The sequence below is a fragment of the Arachis ipaensis genome, chromosome B5 (genome assembly GCF_059453495.1).
Source record: "Arachis ipaensis isolate K30076 ecotype BB chromosome B5, ASM5945349v1, whole genome shotgun sequence".
NCBI classification, from domain to species: domain Eukaryota; kingdom Viridiplantae; phylum Streptophyta; class Magnoliopsida; order Fabales; family Fabaceae; genus Arachis; species Arachis ipaensis.
In genome coordinates, this window is record NC_142440.1 from 96,615,820 (window position 1) to 96,622,535 (window position 6,716).

Here is a 6,716-nt window from a genome sequence, read left to right on the forward strand (position 1 = left end):
CTGTTTTAAAATTTGAAATTCATGCACTTCTTTTTCTTTTTCAATTAAAAACATTTTTCATTTAAGAAAGTTGACGGATTCATTTTCATAGCTTTAAGGCATAGACACTTAGACACTAATGATCATGTAATAAAGACACAAACATAAATAACATAAGCATAAAAATTCGAAAAACAGGAAAATAAAGAACAAGGAAATTAAAGAATGGGTCCACCTTAGTGTTGGCGGCTTGTTCTTCCTCTTGAAGATCTTATGGAGTGCTTGAGCTCCTCAATGTCTCTTCCTTGCCTTTGTTGCTCCTCTCTCATGGTTCTTTGGTCTTCTCTAATTTCATGGAGGAGGATGGAATGCTCTTGGTGCTCCACCCTTAGTTGTCGCATGTTGGAACTTAATTCTCCTAGGGAGGTGTTGACTTGCTCCGAATAGTTTTGTGGAGGAAAATGCATCACTTGAGGCATCTCAGGGATTTCATGATGAGGAGTTTCCTCATGCTCTTATCCATGAGTGGGATCTCTTGTTTGCTGCATCCTTTTCTTAGTGATGGGCTTATCCTCATCAATCAGAATGTCTCCTTCTATGTCAACTCCAACTGAATTGCAGAGGTGACAAATGAGATGAGGGAAGGCTAACCTTGCCATAGTAGAGGACTTGTCTGCCACTTTGTAGAGTTCTTAGGATATAACCTCATGAACTTCTACTTCCTCTCTAATCATGATGCTATGAATCATGATAGCCCGGTCTATAGTAACTTCAGATCGGTTGCTAGTGGGAATGGTTGAGTGTTGGTTGAACTCCAACCATCCCCTAGCCACGAGCTTGAGGTCATGCCTTCTTTGTTGAACCGGCTTCCCTCTTGAATCTCTCTTCCATTGAGCGCCCTCTTCACATATGTCCATGAGGACTTGGTCCAACCTTTGAAAATTGACCCTTCTAGTGTATGGGTGTGCATCTTCTTGCATCATGGGCAAGTTGAATGCCAACCTTACATTTTCCGGACTAAAGTCTAAGTATTTCCCTCGGACCATTGTAAGCCAATTCTTGGGGTCCGGGTTCGCACTTTGATCATGGTTCTTGGTGATCCATGCATTGGCATAGAACTCTTGAACCATTAAGATTCCGACTTGTTGAATGGGGTTGGTGAGAACTTCCCAACCTCTTCTTCGGATCTCATGTCGGATATCCGGATATTCGCCCTTTTTGAGCTTAAAAGGGACCTCGGGGATCACCTTCTTCTTGGCCACAACTTCATAGAAGTGGTCTTGATGCACCCTTGAGAGGAATCTCTCCATCTCCCATGACTCGGAGGTGGAAGCTTTTTCCTTCCCTTTCCTCTTTCTAGAGGTTTCTCCGGCCTTTGGTGCCATAAATGGTTATGGAAAAACAAAAAAGCTTTAGCTTTTACCACACCAAACTTAGAAGGTTGCTCGTCCTCGAGCAAAAGAAGAAAGAAGAGAGTAGAAGAAGAAGAAATAGAAGATATGGAGGGGGCTGTGTTTCGGTCAAGGGGGATGTGTAGTATGTATGTTGTGTGAAAATGAAGGAGTGAAGATCGGTTTATATAGGAGTGGAGAGGGGGGTATGGTTTGGCCATTATGGGTGGGTTTGGGTGGGAAAGTGGTTTGAATTTGAATGGTGAGGTAGGTGGAGTGATATGAAGGATGGATGTGAGTGGTGAAGAGAATGGTGGGATTTGATAGGTGAGGGGTTTTGGGGAAGAGGTATTGAGGTGATTGGTGAATGGGTGAAGAAGAGAGAGAGAGGTGGGGTAGGTGGGAATCCTATGGGGTCCACAGATCCTGAGGTATCAAGGATTTCCCATCCCTGCACCAATTAGGCTTGCAAAACGCCCTTTGCTGCCAATCCTGGCGTTAAACGCCAGGTTGCTGCCCATTTCTGGCGTTTAACGCCAGCTTCTTGCCCTTTTCTGGCGTTAAACACCAGTCTGGTGCCCATTTCTGGCGTTGAACGCCCAGAATGGTGCCAGACTGGGCGTTTAACGCCCATTCTGATGCCTTTACTGGCGTTTAAACGCCAGTAGGCTTCTCCTCCAGGGTGTGCTATTTTTCATTCTATTTTTCAGTTTGTTTTTGCTTTTTCAATTGTTTTTGTGACTTCACATGATCATCAACCTATAGAAAACATAAAATAACAATGGAAAATAGAAATTAACATAGATAAGTAAAATTGGTTTGCCTCCCAACAAGCGCTTCTTTAATGTCAGTAGCTTGATAGTGGGCTCTCATGGAGCCTCACAGATACTCAGAGCATGATGATGGCCTCTTAACACCAAACTTAGAGTTTGGTTGTGGCCTCCCAACACCAAACTTAGAGTTTGAATGTGGGGGTTTTATTTGACTCTGTATTGAGAGAAGCCTTTCATGCTTCTTCCCTTTCCTGTCTACAAACCATGGTACTTCCTGAATGGCAAAGAGTTGCTCATCCGGAAAGGTTTCAGAGATCTCAGTAGAAAGGAGGGACGCCCCTGCTACTGGTTCCATCCGGGACAGGTGATCAGCTACCTGGTTCTCTGTCCCTTTTCTGTCTCTTATTTCTATATCAAACTCTTGCAGAAGTAACACCCATCTTATGAGCCTGGGTCTTGAATCCTGCTTTGTGAGTAGGTATTTAAGAGCAGCATGGTCAGTATACACAATCACTTTTGAACCTACTAAATAGGATCTAAACTTGTCAATGGCATAAACCACTGCAAGTAACTATTTTTCTGTGGTTGTGTGGTGGACGAAATTGTGATCACATCAATGTAGTACTCTTTGTTATTGTATGGAATCATTATTATGGCTCTTTACTATGTGTGGACACAACTCCGTTCAACTAACCAGCAAGTGTACTGGGTCGTCCAAGTAATAAACCTTACGCGAGTAAGGGTCGATCCCACAGAGATTGTTGGCTTGAAGCAAGCTACGGTCACCTTGTAAATCTCAGTCAGGCGGATTTAAACATGATACTTTATTAGATTAAAATAAACAATAAAAGGGATAGAGATACTTATGTAGATTCATTGGCAGGGATTTCAGATAAGCGAATGGAGATGCTTTTCGTTCCTCTGAACCTCTGCTTTCCTGCTATCTTCATCCAATCAGTCTTACTCCTTTCCATGGCTGGCTGTATGCAAGGGCATCACCGTTGTCAGTGGCTACATCCCCTCCTCTCAGTGAATCATATGCTCACGCACCCTGTCACGGCACGGCTATTCATCTGTCAGTTCTCGATCATGCTGGAATAGGATTCACCCTCCTTTTGCGTCTGTCACTAACGCCCAACACTCGCGAGTTTGAAGCTCGTCACAGTCATTCAATCATTGAATCCTACTCAGAATACCACAGACAAGGTTTAGACCTTCCGGATTCTCTTGAATGCCGCCATCATTCTAGCTTACGCCACGAAGATTCCGGTTAGGAGATCTAAGAGATACTCATTCTTGCTTAATTCATGTAGAACAGAAGTGTTTGTCAGGCACGCGTTCATAAGGGAGAAGGATGATGAGCGTCACACATAATCATCACCTTCATCACGTTCTTGGGTGCGAATGGATATCTTAGAAGCGAAATAAGAAGAATTGAATAGAAAACAGTAGTACTTTGCATTAATCTTTGAGGAACAGCAGAGCTCCACACCTTAATCTATGTAGTGTAGAAACTCTACCGTTAAAAATACATAAGTGAAAGGTCCAAGCATGGCCGAGAGGCCAGCCCCTTTGATCTAAGAACCAGGCGTCCAAAGATGTCTAATACAATAGTAAGAAGTCCTATTTATAATAAACTAGTCACTAGGGTTTACATGAGTAAGTAATTGATGCATAAATCCACTTCCGGGGCCCACTTGGTGTGTGCTTGGGCTTAAGTGTTGCACGTGCAGAGGCCATTTGTGGAGTTGAACGCCAGTTTCTGTGCCAGTTTGGGCGTTCAACTCTGGTTTTGGATCCTTTTCTGGCGCTGGACGCCAGATTTGGGCAGAAGGCTGGCGTTGAACGCCAATTTACGTCGTCAATTCTTGGCCAAAGTATGGACTATTATATATTTCTGGAAAGCCCTGGATGTCTACTTTCCAACGCAATTGGAAGCGCGCCATTTCGAGTTCTGTATCTCCAGAAAATCCACTTTGAGTGCAGGGAGGTCAGAATCCAACAGCATCAGCAGTCCTTTTTCAACCCCTGAATCTGATTTCTGCTCAAGTCCCTCAATTTCAGCCAGAAAATACCTGAAATCATAGAAAAACACACAAACTCATAGTAAAGTCCAGAAATGTGAATTTAACATAAAAACTAATGAAAACATCCCTAAAAGTAACTAGATCCTACTAAAAACATACTAAAAACAGTGTCAAAAAGCGTATAAATTATCCGCTCATCACAACACCAAACTTAAATTGTTGCTTGTCCCCCTGCAACTGAAAATCAAATAGGATAAAAAGAAGAGAATATACTATAAATTCCAAACTATCAATGAAACATAGTTTCAATCATATGAGCGGGACTTATAGCTTTTTGCCTCTTGAATAGTTTTGGCATCTCACTTTATCCATTGAAGTTCAGAATGATTGGCATCTATAGGAACTCAGATTTCAGATAGTGTTATTGACTCTCCTAGTTCAGTATGATGATTCTTGAACACAGCTATTTTATGAGTCTTGGCCGTGGCCCTAAGCACTTTGTTTTCCAGTATTACCACCGGATACATAAATGCCACAGACACATAATTGGGTGAACCTTTTCAGATTGTGACTCAGCTTTGCTAGAGTCCCCAATTAGAGGTGTCCAGGGTTCTTAAGCACACTCTTTGTTTTTGCTTTGGACCTTGACTTTAACCGCTCAGTCTCAAGTTTTCACTTGACACCTACACGCCACAAGCACATGGTTAGGGACAGCTTGGTTTAGCCGCTTAGACCAGGATTTTATTCCTTTAGGCCCTCCTATCCACTGATGCTCAAAGCCTTGGGATCCTTTTTATTTCCCTTGCCTTTTGGTTTTAAGGGTTATTGGCTTTTTCTGCTTGCTTTTTCTTTTTCTTTCTATTTTTTTTTTTCGCTTTTTTTTTTTCTGCAAGCTTTGTTCTTTGCTACTTTTTCTTGCTTCAAGAATCATTTTTATGATTTTTCAGATTATCAAATAACATGTCTCCTAGTCATCATTCTTTCAAGAGCCAACATATTTAACATTCTTAAACAACAACTTCAAAAGACGTATGCCCTGTTCAAGCATACATTCAGAAAACAAGAAGCATTGTCACCACATCAATATAATTAAACTAAGTTCAAGGATAAATTCAAAACTCATGTACTTCTTGTTCTTTTGAATTAAAACATTTTTCATTTAAGAGAGGTGATGGATTCATAGGACATTCATATCTTTAAGACAGAGTTATTAACTACTAATGATCATGTAATGAAGACACAAACATAGATAAGCACATAACATAGAAAACGAAAAACAGAGAAAGTAAGAGCAAGGAATGAATCCACCTTAGTCATGATGGCGTTTCAATGATGTTCTTGGGCTCTTCTATGTCTCTTCCTTGCCTTTGCGGCTTGATTCCTAGTGATTTTTTTTTTCATTTTTTGGGATTTCTATCCTCAGTTGCTTCTAATAATTATGTGGAGGGGGGGTGCATCTCCTGAGGTATCTCAGGGATCTCTTGATTTGCAGCCACATGTTCTACCACTGAGCTATAGATCCTTTACATAATTGTTTTACCACACCAAACTTAGAATGTTGCTCGCCCTCGAGCAAAAGAAGAAGGAATAGATGAAGAAGATGTGGAAAAAAAAACTAGGATTATGAGGAGGTAAGGTGGAGATCCTGTGGGGTTCACAGATCCTGAGGTGTCAAGGCATTTACATCCCTGCACCAAATTAGGCATGTAAAATGCCCTTGCACACAACTCTGGGCGTTCAGCACCAGGTTGGTGCCCATTTTGGGCGTTCAACGCCCCTTTGCTGCCATTTCTGGCGTTGAACGCCAGAACCATGCTTGTTCTGGGCGTTCAGCGCCAGGATGCTCCCATTCTGGGCGTTCAGCGCCAGAACTATGCTCTGTTCTGGCGTTTGAACGCCAGACAGATGCTCCTCCAGGGTGTGATTTTTCTTCTGCTGTTTTTGATTCCGTTTTTGATTTTTTTTTGTTTATTTTGTGACTCCACATGATCATGAACCTAAGAAAACATGAAAAACAATAAAAATAAGAATTAGATAAACATTGGGTTGCCTCCCAACAAGCGCTTCTTTAATGTCAATAGCTTGACAGTGGGCTCTCATGGAGCCTCACAGATGTGCAGAGCTTTGTTGAGACTCTCCAACACCAAACTTAGAGTTTGGATATGGGAGTTCAACACCAAACTTAGAGTTTGGTTGTGGCCTCCCAACACCAAACTTAGAGTTTGACTGTGGGGGCTCTGGTTGACTCTGCTTGGAGAGAAGCTTTTGCTGCTTCCTCTCCATGGTTGCAGAGGGAGATCCTTGAGTTTTGAATACAAGGGAGTTCTCATTCCATTGAAGGAATATTTCACATCTGTCAACATCAATCACAGCTCTTGCTGTGGCCAGGAAAGGTCTTCCTAGGATTATGGATTCATCCTCTTCCTTTCCAGTATCCAGGACTATGAAATCAGCAGGGATGTAAAGGCCCTCAACCTTTACTAAAACGTCGTCTACTTGTCCATAAGCCTGTCTTCTTGAGCTGTCTGCCATCTCTAGTGAGATTT